Source organism: Xenopus laevis, chromosome 6L, assembly GCF_017654675.1.
Source record: "Xenopus laevis strain J_2021 chromosome 6L, Xenopus_laevis_v10.1, whole genome shotgun sequence".
Taxonomy (NCBI): domain Eukaryota; kingdom Metazoa; phylum Chordata; class Amphibia; order Anura; family Pipidae; genus Xenopus; species Xenopus laevis.
In genome coordinates this window covers 138,184,749-138,208,075 of record NC_054381.1, presented here as the reverse complement: position 1 = coordinate 138,208,075, position 23,327 = coordinate 138,184,749, and the positions used below count along the sequence as shown (strand labels likewise).

The 23,327-nt window shown below is 39.9% G+C and overlaps 1 pseudogene across 1 annotated transcript in view; it reads right to left on the bottom strand.

Annotated features, from left to right (window-relative positions):
• Positions 1–23,327, bottom strand: part of LOC108718593 — a 52,298-nt pseudogene that overhangs the window by 2,181 nt on the left and 26,790 nt on the right. Inside the window, exons 11-18 of the transcript XR_005961730.1 lie at positions 21,854–22,231; positions 20,868–20,967; positions 15,174–15,326; positions 11,857–12,008; positions 11,215–11,356; positions 2,822–2,948; positions 2,249–2,433; positions 314–554 (exon numbers count right to left, since the gene is read on the bottom strand). The product of XR_005961730.1 is annotated as a sperm-associated antigen 1-like (transcript). The remainder of the gene's footprint in view (positions 1–313; positions 555–2,248; positions 2,434–2,821; positions 2,949–11,214; positions 11,357–11,856; positions 12,009–15,173; positions 15,327–20,867; positions 20,968–21,853; positions 22,232–23,327) is intronic.

The following is a 23,327-nucleotide window of genomic DNA, read 5'->3' as shown; positions in this document are numbered from 1 at the left end:
CAGGTTACACAGGCACTATATACTTTGATAAAAAGTTCTGCTGGGGTTGAGCAGTGTAATGGTTAAGCTGAGCAAATAGATGTTGCTGCTGCTCCGCTCATCGGCAGTCAAATTGCTCCCTATCAACCTGTCACCAATTGCCAGATTTTCATGTGAGTGAGGACAAGTCGGACCTACCTTGCAGCGAGGAGGAGGAGGAGAAGTTAAGCTCACCAATGAGTGTTGCAAGTCCTTCACAGTTCACCTATCAACTTTAATAAGAGCCGGGAGCAGTGACACATGTTTAAGTGATTGCTCATACACAGATACATACCTGAAACCTTTCTGCTTTGCTCAGGTGAGAAAGGTGCTGATACACCAGATCGGGTTCCGTGGGAAGAAGACAGCGTTTCATTGACCGTACAATCAGCAGGAGACTGTCTTCCTCTAACTTGTTGCTCATAAGCACAGGCAGGTCCTTTGGTTCTGTGACAGACAAGAGATCGGCACAGGCAGTCTCATCTTTCCTTGATTTGATCTCATTTAACTGCTGTCCAAACTCATAGGCATTGGATTAAATTATTCACAGCTCTGTGCAATGTCTGTACACAAGATTATTATGGGACTGTGGGGCTGAATGGAGAGAATTTAACAGCAGTGGATAAATCCAGTGGATCGCTGTAATGTGATTCATTAGCGACACTAGAAGAGAAGACACTTGTATAGGGCTGTGCACAACATGTACATGAATCAGACAGTATACGGTTTCCTTGGTGCAAATGTGACTACATTTCTCCAATAAGAAATAAGCCAACGGCAAACACGGGATAACCTTGTTATTCAGCACAGTGCGTCCTATTTGCTTAGAGACATTAGTGCTAACTCAGCCCTGACACAGACAGATCCCTCCCAAATCCCCACCATTCTACTAAATGATCTCTCTTTACTCCCATCATCCCTTTCACACGGCACTAAATAGCTCTCATAAAATCTGCACGTCGCTAATTCAGTCTCGATTTGGTCAGATGTTTCAAGTGCTTATTGGCTGACACCCCTGAGCACAGGGTGGGACCTGGGACAAAACAGGTTTTTAGTGTTTGGCAACTTACTGATATTCAGCAGATGTTACACTACAGCTCTGAACACCCTAGGCAGACACTGGGAGTTGTATTTTAAGAACAACTTTAGTGCCACAGGTAGGCCAAATTGTTGCTTTGTTGCCCTGCTATACTTACACTCAGTCTGTTACTAAAGACTATTATTATCTCTGTTGCTATAGGGACCCTTAACATATGCTTTCCCCATAGTCCCTTTTCCCAGAGACTATTATCCCCACTGTTACTATAGGCACCATCTCTCCCTACTATACCTGCTATCCCACAGTCACACTCCCTTCCCAGAGACTATTATCCCACTGTTACTATAGGCACCATCTCTCCCTACTATACCTGCTATCCCACAGTCACACTCCCTTCCCAGAGACTATTATCCCACTGTTACTATAGGCACCATCTCTCCCTACTATACCTGCTATCCCACAGTCACACTCCCTTCCCAGAGACTATTATCCCACTGTTACTATAGGCCCAATCTCTCCCTACTATACCTGCTATCCCAGTCACACTCCCTTCCCAGAGACTATTATCCCACTGTTACTATAGGCACCATCTCTCCCTACTATACCTGCTATCCCACAGTCACAGTCCCTTCCCAGAGACTATTATCCCACTGTTACTATAGGCACCATCTCTCCCTACTAGTGATTTGCGGCAGGCGAATAAATTCGCGAAACGCCCGCAAAAATTCGCCGGCGTCAAAAAAAATTTTTCGGAAAAAACGGACGCCGGCGTAAAAAAACGGGCGCCGGCGTCGGAAAAACGGGTGCCGGCGTCAAAAACGAGACGCCGGCGCCGTTTCGCGAATTTCGCGCGAAATTCGCGAATTTTTCGTCGAAGCGAAACGCCGCAAATTCACCCATCACTACTCCCTACTATACCTGCTATCCCACAGTCACACTCCCTTCCCAGAGACTACTATCCTGCTACTATAGGCACCATCTCTCCCTACTATACCTGCTATCCCTCGAACACAGTCCCTTCCCAGAGACTATTATCCCACTGTTACTATAGACACCATCTCTCCCTACTATATCCTCTATCCCACTGCCAAAGTCCCTTACCAGAGATTATTATCCCCACTGTTAATCTAGGTGCTTCCTGCCCAAACTAATTAAATTAATGGTATGTTACGGAGCTTCCCCAAACTCTACCTACAACTGCTGGAGTAACATACCTCCTCTATTAGGATCTTCTTTCTTTGTTTTTCCTGCCCCTTTACAAGACCATCAGCTGCAGTAAGAAAGGGAGCAATTTCATCCAGTAGTTTCTTCGCTTCTGCAATACTAGCATCCACAGAGATGACTTTTCGGAGATCATTAGCACACGACTGATAATCCTTAAATAGTAAATTTGATTATTATATTATTTATGGAGTAACACACAGTCAAAGGATTATTATTCTTAATACAGGGAACTGGTAAATAGGCGATTTTTCCAAAATATAACGAAAAAAAGGAATCTTGTGTGACTGGTCTGTAAGCGGCAACTAACAAAGGACCTGGGATCTATTGTATGGAGGGAGCTATTGTATGGCACTGTGGAACATGCTGGCTCTATAAACACATAAATAATAAACTAAGCAAATCCATTGATTTCCCCACTATAGGCTGCACCCAGACATTACACTAACATTTCCTGGTACAAATCCAAAGACACAATATGCTGCTTGTGCTGAACTCGGAAGCAATGGAGTAATGCTTTGACAGTTAATTCATCCGATTTACCTCTAATCCTTTGTAGGCCTGTGCTCGTCTGTACAAGGCTTTGATATTTAAAGCGTCCCTCTGCAGAGCACATTCACAGTCGTTCCTGGCCTCGTCGTACTCACTCAGTTTCAAGTAACACAGGGCCCTTCAATGGAAAGTGTAATGTCACCTGGGAGCCCAACATTTGCACGCTATGCGACTGTTCCCATCTGGCATTAAAGGTTTTATGTCATGATTTTTATAGTGTAGTTTTTATTTCTAAATTACACTGCAATTTTTTTTTTTTGTTGTAATATTGGTGTGTAAGCTCCATCTCAGGTCATTTTGCCTGGTCATGTGCTTTCAGAAAGAGCCAGCACTTTAGGATGGAACTGCTTTCTGGCAGGCTGTTGTTTCTCCTGCTCAATGTAACTGAATGTGTCTCAGTGGGACCTGGATTTTACTATTGAGTGTTGTTCTTACATCTACCAGGCAGCTGTTATCTTGTGTCAGGGAGCTGCTATCTGGTTACCTTCCCATTGTTCTGTTGTTAGGCTGCTGGGGGGTAGGGGAAAGGGAGGGGGTGATATCACTCCAACTTGCAGTACAGCAGTAAAGAGTGACTGAAGTTTATCAGAGCACAAATCACATGATTGGGGCAGCTGGGAAACTGACAATATGTCTAGCCCCATGTTAGATTTCAAAATTAAAGGGCATGTAAAGGCAAAAAAATAAAATCCCATTTTTACTTTCTTTAATGAAAAAGAAACTTATCTCCAATATACTTTAATTTAAAAATGTGTACCGTTTTAAGAAACCTGAATTTATGCAGTGAAATTCTCCCTTCATTTACTGCTGTGGATAGGAATTGTCAGACGGTTCCTAACAATCATACTTATGAACAGCAGGGGGAGCCCCCACCTTTCTTCCCAGCCATGCTTCTGGCAGAAATTATTTGACTTCTGCTATTTTGATAATTTATAATGATCCCTAAGCAGCCCAGACCACACTGAGCATGTGCACAGTCTTAGTCTTGCAAAGATGTTTAACAAAGTTACAAGATGGTGACCCCCTGTGGTCAAATTTGAAAGCATAAACTATTTGTTTTATTAGGCTTGTGGTGTTTATGTTTAGTATACAAAATACAGCATTTCCAGCCTTATTCTATTTTAGATGTAACTTCCCCTTTAAATACAAAAAAAATCTGTTTGGTCTTTTGAGAAATCAATTTCAGTGCAGAATTCTGCTGGAGCTGAACTATTAACTGATGTTAAATGTTCCCATTTCAGTGTCATTGAAGCTAAACTGTACAGTTTGTTTAGTGGACTGATTTACCTTTGGGACCAACAGTAGAACTCAAAACAATTTATGGCTGGCAAAACACAGGCAAAAGGTACCCCATAAGTTTGTTTTTAAATACAGTAACATTCTCCAGCCTTTCATTTTCCATACTCTGAGAAACTGAAACTTTTTATAAAAAAGGACCAACTCCCTACTTGCTGCTCATTATGCTACTTGCTGCTTTGATGGGGTTAAACAAAGGTGATAAATAATATAGAACGTTATACCTCTATCATATGTGCATTGTATTACACCAGCCTATAGCAGCACTGATCCTTTATGATAATATGGTCTATGACATATGGAGATGACATTCGAGTTTTTTTTGGAGAAAAAAACCTCGAATCGAGTTTGGTCGATTTCTAATCTAATTTGATTTGAGTTTTCAGGTCAGTAAAATTTGTCCGAGCTTTAGAAATTCTATTTTTTTGAATTAAATAACCCCTCCAGTCGAATAAATTTCGAATATATTCGAATTTAAGGGAGTTTAAAAAAACTCACATGAATTCGAACTTCGACCCTTGATAAATGTGCCTCTCGGAGTAAGGCTGGATAATAGAATGGAAGCAAGTGGCCAGATCACTGAACAGACTGGAGACTCTCCTGCATATCGATAATCGCCTTACCTGTGTGATTTGCAAATTTTGCTAAATATGACTCAATGTTTAATAGTAATATCAGTTTGAGGTTCTTGGCCTTGTGCTTTCACACAGGCCAGATAAATCTCACAATCTTCACATATCAGCAGGTACAAAACATGACAACTGAATGGTGAGAATGTGAAGTCCTTGCCACTAACTGATTAGCCAGCAGCCTCCCATTTACCTGATTGAAAGTCATAAGACCAGTGTAGGACTGGGACAGCAGGGGCCCACCAAAAAACCTTAGATCAGGGGCCCACGGTACTATTTTTCTTCCTCTCCTCACTCAACCTCTATGCTCCTTTTCTCTTTTCTTTACTTACTATAATCTATTATTACATCTATTTGGCCTCTCTTTTTAATTTAGTCTAGAAATAAGGAAAGGCCATGAAAAAGGCCAAATGTTTAGAAAGAGGGGGGCCCATTGAAATCTGGGCCCACCGGGAGTTTTCCTGGTATCCCGGTGGGCCAGTCTGACACATATAAAACCAAATACAGATTTTTACCTACTAATTCTGACTGGTTGTTAATCGTTCTTAAAGGGATACTATCATGGGAAAAACGCATCAGTTAATAGTGCTGCTCCAGCAGAATTCTACACTGAAATCTGTTTCTCAAAAGAGCAAACAGATATTTTTTATATTTAATTTTGAAATCTGACATGGGGCTAGACATATTGTCAGTTTCCCAGCTGCCCCAGTGTGACCTGTGCTCTGATAAACTTCAATCACTCTTTACTGCTGTACTGCAAGTTGGAGTGATACCACCCCCTTCCCTTTCCCCCCCCCCAGCAGCCTAACAATAGAACTGGAAGGTAACCAGATAGCAGCTCCCTAACACAAGATAACAGCTGCCTGGTAGATCTAAGAACAGCACTCAATAGTTAAATCCAGGTCCCACTGAGACACACTCAGTTACACTGAGTAGGAGAAACAACAGCCTGCCAGAAAGCATTTCCATCCTAAAGTGCTGGCTCTTTCTGAAAGCACATGACCAGGCAAAATTACCTAAGATGCACCTACACACCAATATTGCAACTAAAAAAAATACACTTGTTGGGTTAGGAATAAAACATTTTTTATATTGTAGAGTGAATTATTTGCAGTGTAATTTAGAAATAAAAAATACATCATAAAAATCAAGACGGAATCCCTTTAATGATTTTATAGGGCTCCACAACAAGGGAGTGATGGCTGGTGACTAAACAACTGAGAAGAGAAACCTAATTGTGATTTGATAGATTATATCTTTGTTGCTTTTGAGCATGGGAGTCCCATTTGAATCCAGTAATCCAGTCTCAAATACTTATGTGTCAGTTTACTGATGTGTCAGTTTAAGTTCCCTTTACGTACTGATGCCCTTGTAACTTGAAGTTGCCTGGTAGCCAGTGCTTGTAGTAATGTGATCTCAGGCTAGCCTATGAGTTGGCAATGTCTAAACACTGAGAAGCACCTACTCAGTATAAAAATACAGAGAAGGAAGGCAGTCCTTTAAGTTTAAATATTACCTTGTGGAGAATCAGAGGCGTGAATTACTGTTAACAACTATTTGTAAAGGAGAAAAAGATAGTAAAAGCCCCCGCACTCTCAATTAAATTAAATTCAATTAATTATCTAAATTACATCGTGAACCAATCAATTAATAGATATAAAGTGCTTGTGCTAATAAGGAAAACTTGCTTGGTTAATTAAAACCTTCTAATAAGTTTAATTAAATATTAAGCAATTAACAAACAACACGTTCAGAAAAGCATCAACCAAATTATTGTGAAGAGAGGCTCTGCCGACGCGTTTCGCTAATAATTGACAAAGCTTATTAGCGAAACGAGTCGGCAGAGCCTCTCTTCACAAAAATTTAATTTAATTTTTTGCTTAGACCTTAATACCAGTTCGATCAATTTGAAAAAAAAATTTTTAAAAAAACTTTTTTAACTGAATTTGAATACTCATAGCCTGGTCCAGGGAACCACATTCAATTTCCTTTATTCTCTGTTTTTTATATGGCACTGGTGGATTTGTGGTTTTTAAGGATATTTTAGCTCTTTTAGGGCTAGTCCACACGGGGAGATAGCGACGCGTTTGCGGTCGCGGCGACAAAGCGCCGCGACAGTCGCCGCGACCGGCGCAGGCGACAGTTTTGTATGGGCGCCTATGTAAAAACGCCTGTGCTAACCACACGAGGCGATGCGCTTTTCAACAGTCGCCTGAAAAAGCCTGGCGAGGCATTTTCAGGCGACTGTTGAAAAGCGCATCGCCTCGTGTGGTTAGCACAGGCGTTTTTACATAGGCGCCCATACAAAACTGTCGCCTGCGCCGGTCGCGGCGACTGTCGCGGCGCTTTGTCGCCGCGACCGCAAACGCGTCGCTATCTCCCCGTGTGGAATAGCCCTTAAAGAGATAGGTTATGTAATATACTAGACCACAGTCCTCAGTGTACTACTTTCTCCCCGCGTGGGGTCCCAGGGCTTAGAAAATAATAGGCAGCAGTTTCTTTGGGACTTCTCCACCTCTACACTATTTTCCTTTTCCTACTTAATTTTCCTTGAATGACGGTCCTGGTTCCTTTTTCTTAACTAATATTGTTAATGAATTACCTTTTGATCATATAATGCACTAGCACTTGCATAAATTATTCATTTCAAACCACACGCAGTCGGTGACTGCAATTAATTTAGCACTTGCACTTTATAACTTATCGAAATGTTGAATCTATTGTCTATAGAGTCAGTATACAAATCAACAAGTTGGCACCAGCTATTTTTAATATACAGAAAAAGCAACTCCATGCTTTTTTGAACATGTTGTTTGTTAATTGCTTAATATTTAATTAAACTTATTAGAAGGTTTTAATTAACCAAGCAAGTTTTCCTTATTAGCACAAGCACTTTATATCTATTAATTGATTGGTTCACAATATAATTTAGATAATTAATTTAATTTAATTGCGAGTGCGGGGGCTTTTACTATCTTTTTCTCCTTTACAAACACTACTCAGTATAGTCATGCTTCAGCCGAAATATTTATATATCATTTATACTGACCAAGGTTAAGTTTTCCTTATTGGGGATACTATCTTACCTTATAGTATACTGTCTCTATTCATTCTAAGATTTATTTTCCAATTTTATTGGTTGGTTTTCTGTCTCCACCACTTATTTCTTTATTCTCTGTTCTTTCTCTCTCTCATTGTTGTTACGCCGGCATTTCCTTCCCTTCTTTCCCCTATTTCTCAACATAAGGCCCTTTCCCTTCTCCTCTTCTGTTAATGTGGATTTTTGCTTGTCTCCTATGACAGCAATTGGCATTCAATGTCCCATTGGATTCCTGTGAAGTGGTGGCAGGTTTCCTTATCTGGGGAGGCAGCACACATTTTCCCTTGGGACAGACTAAGATGGGCCACACTTTCTTTGGTTAGCAGGGATGGATGATGACCTTAGCCTAGGGCTTTTTGAGAAGCAACAGGTGAGCACCTGAATTGTGTATATGAGGTGTTCTTAAAAGGACACCTTTCTAACTAAATTCATGAGAACATAAGTAGAATTATTGAATTCAGAAGTTCAATCATTTCCCCATTTATCAAAACTTTTTTCAGGAGCATTTTTACGACAAGAACGTTTTTAACCAACTGGCATAATTGGCATCACTTGTCTCCATTCAATCTATGCCCTGATGCATATCACATTCGGGGTAAAAAGGATTCTCCACATGATCATAGTATACATACCACCCTTTGGTACAAAGAAGGCAAACAAGAAGCTACAAGAAGCGAATACACCTGCCAAAATGAGAACAGCCCCAACGTTTCGGCGAGAATCCCCTTGACAAAGGCTGTTGCCGAAATGTTGGGGCTGTTCTCATTTTGGCAGGTGTATTCGCTTCTTGTAGCTTCTTGTTTGCCTTCTTTGTACCAAAGGGTGGTATGTATACTATGATCATGTGGAGTGTTTGTCTCTGTAAACATTATGTTACTGTCAAATTGTTCTTCTAATTAGTAAAACATTTTCTATTATACCACCTGAGTCAAATGACTTTTTGTGAGTGTGCAGACCTGATTTTCTGATATGTTATATTTGGTTGCTCTGTAGGGGCGACTCTAGGTTTTTTTGCACCTCCTATTACATATTTGCTTTTTTATAGCTTTAAATGAGAGTGCCCTCCACTTATCTGTATTTTCGTAAAAAGGATTCTGACAATTATTTTCTGCAATGGGACAGATTAATCCAGTTTGGAAAATAAATGAAATGTAAGTGACTGTAAAGTCTTACTGAGTTGGATCTTTAAATCAGGCTTACAGTATTCCAAAATGGAACAATAAATTCCAACAAGTATATGCAACCACACAATCTGCAACACTGGTGCAGACTCCTCGTAGGGAAATGTAATTTACTGTAACACAAAATATTAAAGAAACCGCACAGACACTCTATATAACATTCAGGTGGGAAGCTTACTCTGTTTATTGTGACCACCTGTGTGTCAATGCGTAGGTGAGCAAGATGAACCCTTCCTTCTTCAGGATTTGCTTGCATGTTATATAGAGTGTGTGCAGCTCCTTTAATACTTTGTTTTAGCAAAACTCCACATCTGCCTTGAGGCCTTAATTGTCCATGTGTTAAATATGGCCCCTTCCTGTGTTTTTTAGTATAGGTCTCCACAATCCCCTTTAATAATGCTGAAATTACTTTGTGAGTGCAGGGGAGCTCAAGCAGTTTGCAGAACTGAAATAGTATGGGCTACAAAATGATATGCTTTTTAGATTCCTCCAACTGTGGCATGCATTCTCTGCTCAATTCCCGGAGGGTGCCCTGTGCACTACCCAATCAACTCTAGAAGGGTACCTACGTAGGCCAGAACTCTCCAAACCCCTAAGTTGGCTTTACACTATTCTTCTTCAAGATAGCTTCGATCCTATAAAACATATCTGTCAAAAATGGGCCCAAGATTTTCCATCCTTTGATGAAGGACCACTACATACACACCAAATTTCTAAATAGAGTGTATCTGACTCCACACACACTGGCACAAATATACCAAGGGTATCCAGACTTGTGTTTTAAATGCAATGCTGATAATGGTACTTATATGCATATATTTTGGGATTGCCCTTAAATTCATCAATACTTATCTGCAATTCTTGCATTCATGCTTGTTTCTTTGGGACTCCCAGCTATTTGAAAACCAGCATTATGCCTTCTGGGACATTTTGAAGGACTTACCCTTACATCCTGTGACAGGCTGTTTCTTCAGCAACTTCTACATTATGCAAAAAAAAACCATTTTGCTCACATGGAAAGCATTGGAACCTTCTACGTTGGCATTCTGGATAAAAATTATTACTGATATTCTTCCAAGCCACAAATTGACATATATAACGCGGGGATCTGTGACAGATAGCTTATGGAACCACAAACTGGTACCGCAGGCATATGACAGAGCTTTTGGAAGCTCCTAACCACGCTCTTTACCAAAAGTTACAATTTTATTGCATAAAGGGAAAGCCCACCCTCTTTTCTATCTCTTTTTCTTTTCTTCTCTCATATTTTATGTGATGTCTATAAACTTAATAAAAATAATCTTTCAAAATAATGCTGAAATTATTTTTACTACAGAAAACTATCAATAAAATGACTGGGTCATAAATCTAAGTGTCAGACATTCTGGGTATCCAGAGAGAAAGGGTAGAAAACCCTTACTTAAAGGAATATAAAGCCTATTTTTAAGGGAGGTTTTATCATCCATTTTAAGGATTTATAAATGGATGTTAAAACCTCCCTTAAAAATAGGATATATTTTTATTTTATATATATACCAGGATTTTGGAGTGCTGTCCACAATATATATGTATATATTATATAGGGATAGGGTTACCAACTGGTCGCTGGGACGGTAAAAATGGTGCTTGATGCCAATGTTATTAATAGAGCAGAAGTAGCAAAATATAGGAATGTTTTCCCCAGAGAAGGTGGTTTACCTAACAGCAGAAGTAACACTACCTCTTAGGTAATTAAAAGTATTCCACATATTTTATGGATGCTGGGTCTGTCAGCATATGGGAAAAGTCTGATTGGACAAAGAGTCAGTTCTAGCCCTGCCATTAAAGGGAATGTCAACCCCAAAAAATATTTTTGCCTAATAAAAGAAGACATAATTATAAGCAACTTTGCAATATACATGCATTACATGTTTTCTATGGTCTTTTGAATATATGTATTGCTACAGAAAGCAGTGTTTGTCCCTTTCTATTCTTCTTGTTTTTACAAAAAGCACTGAAAATATTTAATCATTTTTTATTGGAAAGTTGCTCAGAATTATATTTTCTTTTATTAAACAACTTTTTATTTTGGGGTTGATTTGCTCTTTAAGAAGAACCTTTCACCAAGCAACTGCAACAGGAATATCCGCTGCAATACAGAGCAGGAATACAGTGTATTTGGTTGGGCTGTAACATTACCTATTTGTGTACAAGGTACATTCTTCTGCATTTATCTTCAAGCATTCACTATACTTCTTCTCAGCCTCTCTGTACTGTCCTTTCTTCACATGCTCATTGCCTTCGGTTTTCAGAGCCTGCAACGTCTCCTCGGGCGATTTACCTAAACAGGCCAGAACTTTTATTCTAATCGGAGTAGTGTGAGGCGGATCTAGACAGCGCCATTTCAAACAGTTTACATTCCCATGTGCGGCATTTAAAACAGAGCAAAATACCACTTTATTCAAATAATTGCATTGGTTCTAGTTTTAAAAGCAGAGATTCTAACGTTCAGGGCAAGGAATGACATTTCCGCTCCACATGATGTACATTTTTTCCACTCATTCGGAGGCAGGGTTTATACACGTGAGAATGGCAAACAAGTAGTCTTTATCTATATATATATATTTATATATGCAAATGCCCTTTCATATAAAATGCAGCTCTCCCGCTGTGTAAACTGCAACTCCCAGCATCCACACCCAAAGGGCTAGTGAGTACGACATTAGTTCTCAAGTAGTTTCTTTGGAAAGTACATCATAAATCTAATGAGATACTTGTTACAGCATTTAAACCATTAGCCTGCACCACTGTACATATCCACTGATCGCTGTGTATATGTACCATGTTCCACGGGATTCGTGGTCTGGCTGCTACTGTAAGCAGGGTCCCCTCCTCCATGTTGTTGTAAGTGAACAGAGACTGGTACAGTGGGAATCGGGGGCAGTTTCTCTCTCCAGCTGGGCCCATCTTGCTCTATTAACGTTTTTGTAATCCTATGAGAAGACACATACAAGTGTTAGTAAAAACGATAAAGAAAATTATAAAATTTTAACAAAACAAAACATTGGCACTATTTTCATAAACCAAAAGGAGCCCACACAAACGCCCCTGTTCTAACATGTTAGCAGGCTTATGCATTGTATGTGATTCACTAGACAACACATGTGGTATGAGGGAAATCATTAAAAAAATGTAGTGTTGGCTCTGCATCATCTTCCTTGATCTCCTATTTATCCCTCCCTTGATGATTTAAACCTTAAAGGGGAACTATCATGAAAATTTAATATAAAGCTTCATCATACTGAAATAATAAACTTTCTAAATACAATAAATTAAATATTCTGCATCATTTCTGAAATAATCAAGTTTATGTTCACTATTCCTCTCTCAGCATCTGTGTCTCTTCATTCTTCATGCAGCAGTTGGGTGTCAGATAATCATTGACAGTTAGATCCAATATATATCTTATAGGGGGCTTACTTTCCTACCAGATGTATTAGAGCTCACATAACGGATTCCACTACAAACAAAATCTAACAAAATAACTGCCTTTTGCACAAATCCTGCATGTAGAGAGACATGATGTATGGCGATTTTAATAGAGTGAGCTCTAATACATTTTCTAGGCAAAAGGAGCCCCCCCTATAGATATATTGGATCTAACTGACACCTAACTCCTGCATGAAGACAAAATGAAGAGAAACAGAGGAATAGTGAAGATGAACTTGATTATTTCAGAGACGGTACAGAATTTTTAATAGATTGTATTAAGAAAGTTTATTATTTCAGTATGATGAAGCCAATATTACATTTTCGTGATAGTTCCCCTTTAATAATGATTGACTAAGTGCCCAGCTATGTATAGGTGCAGAACATGTTGTACATGTAGCATTTTAGAATATATTACAGTAGTTTTTTGAGGCAATGTTTTTTGTTTTTTTTTTAAAAACGAATGCATGCTATTTATCCCAGATATTTTAAAAGGAATTTAAAGGTAATCGATCAACAATAGCAATCTTTAGGCGAGTACATGTATGGGATGGCTAAATATTCCTATTTTCATGCTTCAGTAGCGCTTCATATTACAGAAAGATCTCTTATATAGAATATCCCAGGTCCCAAGCATTTTGGACAACAAATCTGATACCCTGTACTAAGAAGCCCAGTATAATGATTTAAAAATCAGTTTTATATATAATTACTTCAATTATAAAAAGCTTAGTGATTTTTTTTCCAGCTGCAAATGAAACATGTTATTCCTAGTAATCTTGTGAGTATCAGTCATCTTCCTTCCTGCAAAACCAACTGATGAGTCATGCAATATAACTAATATTCCATATTTGTCTATAATGTATATTGCATGCTGTACATATCTGCAGGGAGTGCATGTTCAGGCTGGTAACTGGTTATGTGCCTGGGGCTTCTAAAGAATCTAACAACACCTTTGGTAACAAGAAACCAGAATGCTCTGACTTGTGACCATGCCGCTAAGGATAAATATAGGTACAGACTTCCAGATTAAAAATAAATGCAAATGTTTGAGATTTATTATACCCCGACCCTAGAAATAGCTTGAATCTGAAAATACACCATTTAAAACCTGTCGAGGTTATGTATGAGTTAATGGCACATTTGAAAATGATAGCCTTCATGATCTTCGAGTTTTTTTTCAGAGGGCTTTGCCCGAAAACTCAAATGATTTGATCGATTTGAGGTTTTTTTTCACAGACAACTCAATCAATTCGTGTTTTCGGGTTTCACAACTCGAACTCGAAGTTCGAATCGAGTTTTTCCATTGGAGTTTTTTTCTTAAATAAGAAACCATTTGAGTTGTGAGTTCATTCGAGGAATAAAAACTCTAACATTCGACCTTTGATAAATAACCCCCTAGATGTCTATTGTTTTTGAGTCATAGAACCATAAGCAAAAGTCCTGCAAAAATCCCTGGTATATACCACACAGGCCAGACTATGTTTTCCTTTAAAGGGGAACCAAGATGGTTTTTGTGATTCATTCAGGCTGAAACTGACGAAAGACACATTTTAAACAAATGGAAAAATTCTGCTGTAGTATATACTAAGTGCAATGCTGTCTGGAATGTTATCATTAAGTACTGTATGTTAATGTCAGAGTTATCATTGAAACCTTATCATAGGCAAATTTGTGACAATGTAAAAAGCATTGGCAAGAAGCCTTAGGGTAAGGTCACACTGGGCGTTTCGGGGAGATTTAGTCACCTGGCAACTAATCGCCTCGTCTTTGCGGCGACCAATCTCCCCGGACGCCTTACTTCACTCTTGCGCTGGCTAAAATGAAAAATCGCCGGCGCTAAGCACACGCGGCGATTCGTTTTCCGAAGTCGTCTGAAGTTTCCTCATGAGGCAATTTCGAGCGACTTCGAAAATGAACCGCCACGTGTGCTTAGCGCCAGCGATTTTTCATTTTAGCCAGCGCAAGAGTTAGGGAAGGCGTTCGGGGAGATACAATACCCTCCACAAATCATGCATGGACTGATAAGAGTCAATGCAATACTCTATGACATTTAAGCACCTACTGTTCCTTAATTAAGAGGCAGTTCACAAAATGTATGCTTTTCAAATAATATATATAAGAAATAATCCTAAATAATAATTCTAACAGGCCATCCAGGGGGTAAATAAAAAAAATCCAAATAAAAAATTGGCAACTAGACAAATAGCAGGGGACCCTTTTACCCATTAAGAGGATCACCGTACCAGAGGCCTCCCCTTTAGACTAGAAGAAAAGAAGCAACGTAGGGGGTTCTTCACAGTCAGGACAGTGAGGTTGTGGAATGCACTGCCGGGTGATGTTGTGATGGCTGATTCAGTTAATGACTATAAGAATGGCTTGGATGATTTTTTGGACAGACATAATATCAAAGGCTATTGTGATACTAAATTCTATAGTTAGTATAGATATGGGTATATAGAATTTATGTGAACGCATGGAGGGTGTGTGTATGGAGGCTGGGTTTTCATTTGGAGGTGTTGAACTTGATCTTTCCAACCCGATTTAACTATGTATCTATGTAACTAGACAGTGACTGGGATAAGACACTGCTAATAATCTTGACCAAGGCACAGAACAAACTGAATGAAAATACTGCAGTTGGGCGTATAAATAAAATAAGGGGTTACCTGTTGATGCTATCATGTGCCGCCTGGATGGAACTGTCAATTTGCAAGGCAGTTTTATAATCCACATACGCTGGCCTGTATCTCTCCAGGGACTCGTTGGCCATCGCCCGGCGTAAAAGTGGCTTCACTGAGAATGGCTGCAGCTCCAATGCCCTTAAGGAAATAAAATCAAAAAAGATCACAGCAATGTGTTTGTTCCTTTTTCTGTTAAAGCAGAGATTTTTATAACAATATGAGGCAATCTGCTTAAACGGGCTACTTGCATACTAGTACATATAAATGCAGCTTCCTTGCAGCCTCGGGATGGAGTCTAGGCAGGGCCCTATCTGCAAGGAGGTTGTATGTTTCCTTGTGTCTGTGTGGGTTTGCTCTGGGCACTTTTGTTACTTCCTACATGGCAAAAACATACAGGATGATTAATTGGTTCCCCATGAAACTGACCATTGTTGAAATGTCATAGGGACCTTACGCTATAAGCTTGTTCCCTTTTTTTTTTTTTTTTTAACAAAGAGTTATTTATATAGTAAGCTCCAACAGCTAGAGTCTCTGGCCTATTTGTATCAATTTCTTATGTGTCTTGTGTCATCATTAATTGGTGTCAATGTAGCCGACTGTTATACCTTGCTTGGGTATCCGTTGACCCATAAAAATAAGGGATAAGATTTCCCAAGGACTATTACCAGAGATCACGAAACCTTTCAGGATTAGCAGTAAGTGTGAGTCACCGGAAGGAAAGAATAAAACAGCCACACCTTGACTATGTGTAAGAACTCGGTCAGTCAGCTGGGACAGGTCAGTGTCCAGGCCACCACCCTTGAAACTACAGTTCTTCACAAAACTTTACAGAAAGTGCTCTTAGTAAGGCTGTGCTAACCCCTGCTATGAGTAATAAGGCAGTGCAGCTGAGATTTTTCCATGTATCTGGCTGACTTTCCAATATACATGTTTTTAGGGATGCAGTGAATCCAGGATTCGGTTCGGGATTCAGCCTTTTTCAGCAGGATTCGGTCGAATCCTTGTGCCTGGCCGAACTGAATCCTAATTTGCATATGTAAATTAGGGCCGGTAGGGAAATCACGTGACTTTTCGTCACAAAAGAATAATTTGCTCCACTTTTTCCTACGGATTCGGTTCAGCGTTCAGCCGAATCTTTCACCAAGGATTCAGCAGAATCCCAAATAGTGGATTCAGTGCATCCCTACTATTTTTGGGATTATCGCTCTAGAAATTCTCTCTCTCTGGAAATTATATACAGGTATGGGACCGGTTATCCTGAATCTGGAGTTTTCCAGATAACGGATATTTCCGTAATATGGATCTTCATACCTTAAGTCTACTAGAAAATCATGTTAACATTAAATAAACCCAATAGGTTTTGCCTCCAATAAGGATTGATCATATCTTAGTTTGGATCAGTACAAGGTAAGGTTGAATTATTACAGAGAAAAATGAAATCATTTTTAAATATTATTTGATTATAATGGAGCCAATGGGATATGGCCTTTCCGTAATTCAGAGCTTTCTGGATAACGGGTTTCTGGAAAATTAAATCCTATACCTGTATGTAGAATTCAATGGAGCCCCTACTATACAAATGCCTGGCATGTCCTCCAGCCAAGGCATCAGGTAATGCATTAAGGAACTCACTGTGCTAGTGTAACTAAATATACTGGGGTTTATTTGATACATTCACTAGTAGCCACTAACCAATAGAGAAATGCAATACACACACGTAAATGCATTTATATAAAGAAACCTTAAGTCTACTAGAAAATCATGTAAACATTAAATAAACCCAATAGGCTGATTTTGCTTCCAATAAGGATTATTTATATCTTAGTTGGGATCAAGTACAAGCTAATGTTTTATTATTACAGAGAAAAAGGAAATCATTTTTAAAAATTTGGATTGTTTGGATAAAATTCAGTCTATGGGGGATGGCCTTTCTGTAATTCGAGCTTTGTGGATAACGGGTTTCCAGATAACGGATCCATTACCTTTACTATGTACACTACCTAATGTGAGGCCAGCAAGGATGATTGCCGCGCATTAAAACAACCCATTCTGGTCCCAATCAGCGGGCTGGTCACCATTCACAGGGAAACGGCAGTTTTACACTCCCAGGTAACCATGACAAACTGCACAGACTCCCAGCTTAACTTTATAATGCAAGAAACAGGTTTTTGAGACTTACTAGTCACCCATTAAAACCTAACGAACCGCATTCCAACCTTTAGCCTTGTAAAGCATTTAGGATCCAAAGGTTGCGATATAGCTTGTGCAGCTGGTCACAACATAGACTTATTATTTCCACAGGAAATGTCCCTCCTATGGAAGAACATGCGCAGCATTACACAAATCATACAAGAATGACTAGTTTGAACTAGCATGCTTTTGGCAAACAAAAAACAAATGTATACATGCAACATTTTTGAAATAGAAAGAGGGAGAAAAAGTTTTCCTGTGTGGATTGTGGTGGAAATGTTTTGACCACGCCCATTTTTGTGACCACACACCCACAATTACCATGTCCATTTTACAAAATTTGGCAGGTTATGAATGTTTGAACACATTTCTGTGGTTTTTATGTATTATTACAGTTATGCTAATGAAGGTGAATTGCCCTTTAAGCTGCAAGTCAGTTTCCCCAAGAGACTGCTTATCTTAAATTGTTACAAAAGTATCTATCTATTCTGCCAAAAGCCAATTAAGTTAGAAATTTTGTATCTTTTTCTGGTTGTTCAGTGCAGGAGATCAAAGAGAAAGTCGAGACATTTCAGTAACAAACCCGGGACTGTGGCTGTTAAAATCGGGACAGTTAGGGTAAGGGCACACCTGGAGATTAGGGGAGATTTATTCGCCAGGCGACTAATCACCTTTTCTTTTGGGCGACTAATCTCCCCGAACTGCTTCCTCGTGTCTTCCGCCTGCTTCAATGAAAAAACGCCTGCCGCATGGCACTCGTGGCGCTTCATATTCCGAAGTCGCCCGAAGTTGAAACTGCACGAGGAAGCAGTTCGGGGAGATTAGTCGCCCAAAAGATGAGGCGATTAGTTGTCAGGCGACTAAAGCTCCCCCAATCTCCAGGTGTGCCCTTACTCTTAGGAGGTATGTGTATGCCCCACACTTTCTGGCCCCTGCCAGTTTATGACATTAACCTGCTATTCTCCTCACTGCTGGTCCTGACTACATGTACTATTGAAACAAAGCAGCAGTAGTTAGCGGTCCTCCAGCCAAGACTGCAGATCCAAATCCAAATTTTAAAAAAAATGATTTCCTTTTTCTCTGTAATAGTAAAACAGTACCTTGTACTTGACCCCAACTAAGATATAAGTAATCCTTATTGCAGGCAAAATCAGCCTATTGGGTTTATTTTATGTTTACATGATTTTCTAGTACATTTAAGGTATGAAGATACAAATTACGGAAAGATCCGTTATCTGCAAACCCCCAGGTCTTGAGCATTCTGGATAACAGGTGCCATCCCTATATTTGGATAATTCAAACCATTGCTTTGTTCAGCCAGTCCCATGTAAAACAATGAACACAAAAAAAGGTGATTGGTTGGGGGTGTACTTAATGCCCTCCATGAAGCAGGATGGTGCTTTACATATGTTTTATTACAAGGCATGTGCTCTTTTTGTGTGTTGTCTGTAGGGTCTTAGAGAATGGAAAAGATTTACAACCAGAGCCACGCCATCATGTCCTAAAGGGCATAAAACCCTTTTTGTTTTAGTTCAGCAGAATTTTGATGACACAGCTAAGGTCCCCATATGTTCCTTTTAAACGTGGATGTATAAAAAGTGGATATCTTTCAAGTCAATAAAGGGGAAGGAAACCTAGTCGGCGCAAACCCCCCACCCCCCCTCCCGTTTGTTGCCCACCCTCCCTCCTCCCCCCTGGCCTACCCGTCCCGCTGGGCAAATGCCCCTAACTTGTTACTTACCCTTCTACGCAGGTCCAGTCCAGGGAGTTCACCGACGACATCTTCTTCCACGCGATCTTCTTCCTGCTTTGAACGGCGTTTTGGCGCATGCGCAGTAGGATCATTTTGCCGGTACGGATCTACTGCGCATGCGCCAAAAGTCACGCGCATGCGCAGTAGATCGTACCGGCGAAATGATCCTACTGCGCATGTGCCGTTCAAAGCAGGAAGAAGATTGCGTGGAAGAAGATGTCGTCTGTGAACTCCCTGGACTGGACCTGCGCAGAAGGGTAAGTAACAAGTTAGGGGCATTTGCCCAGCGGGACGGGTAGGCCAGGGGGGAGGAGGGAGGGTGGGCAACAAATGGGAGGGGTGTGGGGGTTTGCGCCGACTAGGTTTATTTCCCCTTTAAGTTTGCCCAGGAGCAAAGTTGTTTGAAAGCAAACAACTTATAGGTTGCTATGGGTTACTGCCCCTGGGCAAACTTAGTGCCTTTTATTATGTATGGTAATTAAAGGAGTTGTTCACCTTCCAAACACTTTTTCAATTGAGTTGTTTTGAGATTGTTACCAAAAATAAAGACTTTTTTCAATTGCTTTCCATTTCTTATTTTTTACAAAATGTAAGTTTAAAGTTTAATGTTCCTGTGTCTGTTTCAGTCGGGCAGTTCAGTAATTCAGGTGCAGACTCTAAACTGTTACAAATTTGCAACATTTAGTTGATACATTTTTCAGCTACATGTATCAATTTAGAACAGTTTAGAGGGTCGGCGACCCCCTCCCAGAGCAGCTTTAGAAAGATGAAAAATTAGACTTACACTTCATAAGAAAATACAAAGTAATTGGGAAAAAAATCTTCATTTCTGGTGGACTGGTTATCTGAAACGAACTGAAAAAAAGTGTTGGAAGGTGAACAACCCCTTTAAGGTATAGTAGTGTCTGATTAGAAAATGCATAAACCATCTTTTCATATTTGTATAGACATACAGTTGCCATGGGAGTGACACAGAATAAGGTTGTATTGAAGGGTTAAGCTAAAACAAAAAACAAAGGCGGGATAGACTTACTGTTAGTTGAGAAAGGAGCCCAGATGATTTAGAAGTAGAAAATCTTTATTAGTACTTATTCATACCGAACGCATTTCGTGCTAAGGGTGGGCACTTACTCATAGGCTCTATGCTCCTTATCTGGGCTCCTTTCTCAACTAACATTAAGTCTATCCCGCCTTTGTTTTCCTTTTTGCTTGATTAATTAAATTATTTGTCCCTTGGACTGGGGGTCTGCTTGGGATTAGACTACTGTGAATGACTTTTTAATGAAATCAGGATCTTTTTGAAATTTACATTTTATTTTGGACAATGTTCCAGCAGTATAGACACACACCACAGTGAATCCGTTTATTTGTTATGAAAGGTTACCATACAAAACAATATGGCAGCTCTCACGCATATGGTTAAATGCAAATATGGAATGTGAAATGCACACTTTAAGACTGGAAAGGAAGGGAGCTGGTGGACCACAAGAAGCCAACTCAACAGTTATATTAACGGATGTGTCACTGTTCAGTATTCTTTGAAATGTAGTGGGGAGATTAACACACTGCAACCCCAAGGCACAATGGCTCCATTATTGCCCCATGATTTTCATAATTCCCATGCATCATATCTGACCCTTGAATTCCTTCTCCAGTTATATTAACCCCATCACTGTCAGATAAGATAATGCAAAGCCCAATGTGTAACAATAAATAATCTCCCCCCTCCCACTTACCTGTTGCAATCTTCAATACACTCCCTGCTATTGCCATCCTTCAAGTGGCAAGCGGCTCTGTTAGAATGCAAGATGGCCAGTTCCTCCGCATTCTCTGATCCTGGAATGTTGTGAGAAGGCAAGAGAACGTTGAGGCATTGCAGTAACACAGAGTGCTGGCATTGCAGTATTTACAGTACAAGAAAAGCGTGCCTAACACTGGCAGATCATTTGGGGAATCACAAGCGGAACTGGTACTGACTGTTTACTACCTCCTATATGTATATAAATATACATGTATATAAAATAGTTGCACTCAGCAGTGTATACATACACACACACATTCTCTCTCTCTCTATTATATATAATAAGCAAAGTGTGAATTTAATGAGGGATACTTAAAGCAGACAGTTAATATCTCATAACAAAGCAGCTCTCTAGTTCTCTACAAAGTCCGAAGCCTACCGGGGGGTGCTGGGAGTTGTAGTATAACAACAGCTGAAGAGGCAGAGTTTTAAATTGGGTAGGATGCGACACAAAACTCACACGGTCATTTATTTCTATATTATTTACATAAGTTTTACTAATACAGATATGAAACGTTATCCAGAATGCTCGGGACCTGGGGTTTTCCGGGTAACAGATATTTCCATAATTTGGATCTCATTACCTTAAGTCTACCAGAAAATCCTTTAAACATTAAATGAACCCAAAAGGCTGGTTTTGGTTCCAATAAGGATTAATTATATCTTAGTTGGGATCAAGTATTAGCTACTGTTTTATTATTACACAGAAAAAGGAAATCCTTTTTAAAGATTTGGATTATTTGATTATAATGGGGTCTATGGGAGACAGCCTTTCCATAATTCGGAACTTTCCAGATAACGAGTTTCTAGATAACGGATCCCATACCTGCAGTTCAACTGCATTTAGTGGCAGTGGTGTAGTTGTGTGCATTAGGATGACAACAGGGAAGCAGCAGCAGCAAATGGGTATTAAGTACTTACGTGTGTTCTTAACATTTTCAATGGCTTGTGAATACTTGAGTGCAGCCTCAGCAAACTGCCCGTTCTTAAACAGCTGGTTGCCTTCTGACTTTAGCCGTGCAGCTGAGGGAAGGGGCTCTGATGATGGCTTCACTTCCTTACTGCTTCTCTTCCATGTGTTGTCGGTGCCAGGGGTTGGCTTCATTCTGTCCTTCTCTTCACATGGATTCCTTGGCTGCTGTCCATTGCCGCAGTCTTTCTTCACTCCATTCTGCGTGTGACCAGGAGCCCGACATTCCTCGCTCCCAGGGCCGTTTTTCTTGGGAAAGGGTTTATCGTGTGCATTCCCCATGTCACTCTGCTCCCCTACTGCCTCTCCTCCCACTGACTCACCGGCTTCTACAAGGAAGTTACAGGCTTAGTTACTACATCAGCAGAACAAACCATTACACAGACACAATAGGGGGGACGCAGGAGCAGCTTTCATGGCTCTTAGATCTGGAAAGGAAATTTAGGTAGAAAAACCAGTTAAAGGGACACAATAAAGCCAGGCTGGAAGGGCAAGCACCTCACAGTGCTGAGATCCCCCTGAAGGGCAGGCGTGTTACCACCTGGCTGTAATGTGTGGCCCCTGCTCCTGCACAGAATCACTGCTCCTACTACAATACTCGTTCTGTGAGCTAACTCTTAGTGTGCCAAAGCTGTCACCAACAGATGGCAAGATTATTAATGGGGGGGGGGGGCAGCAGGGTCACATTGTGGCTCACAGCACATTCAGAAAGGCAATTAGCTATCAAACACAAAAGGATTATTATCCTCTCTGATTGTGTCGCTCATTTATGGCTGCATTTATTAGAAAAATCCTGGGGCAGAAATGATAAAATGAATTAACAACATGCAGAAATACGGATTATACATGTACAGGCATGGGAACTGTTATCCAGAATGCTCGGGACCTGGGTTTTTTTAACAGATCTTTCTGTAATTTGGATCTTCATACCTTAAGTCTACTAGAAAATCATGTAAACATGATATAAACCCAATAGGCTGGTATTGCTTCCAATTGGGATTAATTGTTTCTTAGTTGGGATCAAGTACAAGTTACTGTTTTATGATTACGGAGAAAAAGGAAACCATTTTAAAAAATTTGGATTATTTGGATAAAATTCAGTCTATGGGAGACATTCCATAATTCGGAGCTTTCTGGATAATGGGTTTCCAGATAACGATCCTATTCCTGTATATAAATTTAAATAATGTGCAAAAAATGATTACAATATATACAGGTATGGGACCTGTTACAGAGAATGCTCGGGACCTGGGGGTTTCCGGATAATGGATCTTTCCGTAATTTGGATCTTCATACCTAAATTCTACTACAAAATCATTTAAACATGATATCAACCCAATAGGCTGGTATTGCTTCCAATAAGGATTAATTATATGTTAGTCAGTATAAGGTACTGTTTTATTACTACAGAGAAAAAGGATTTGG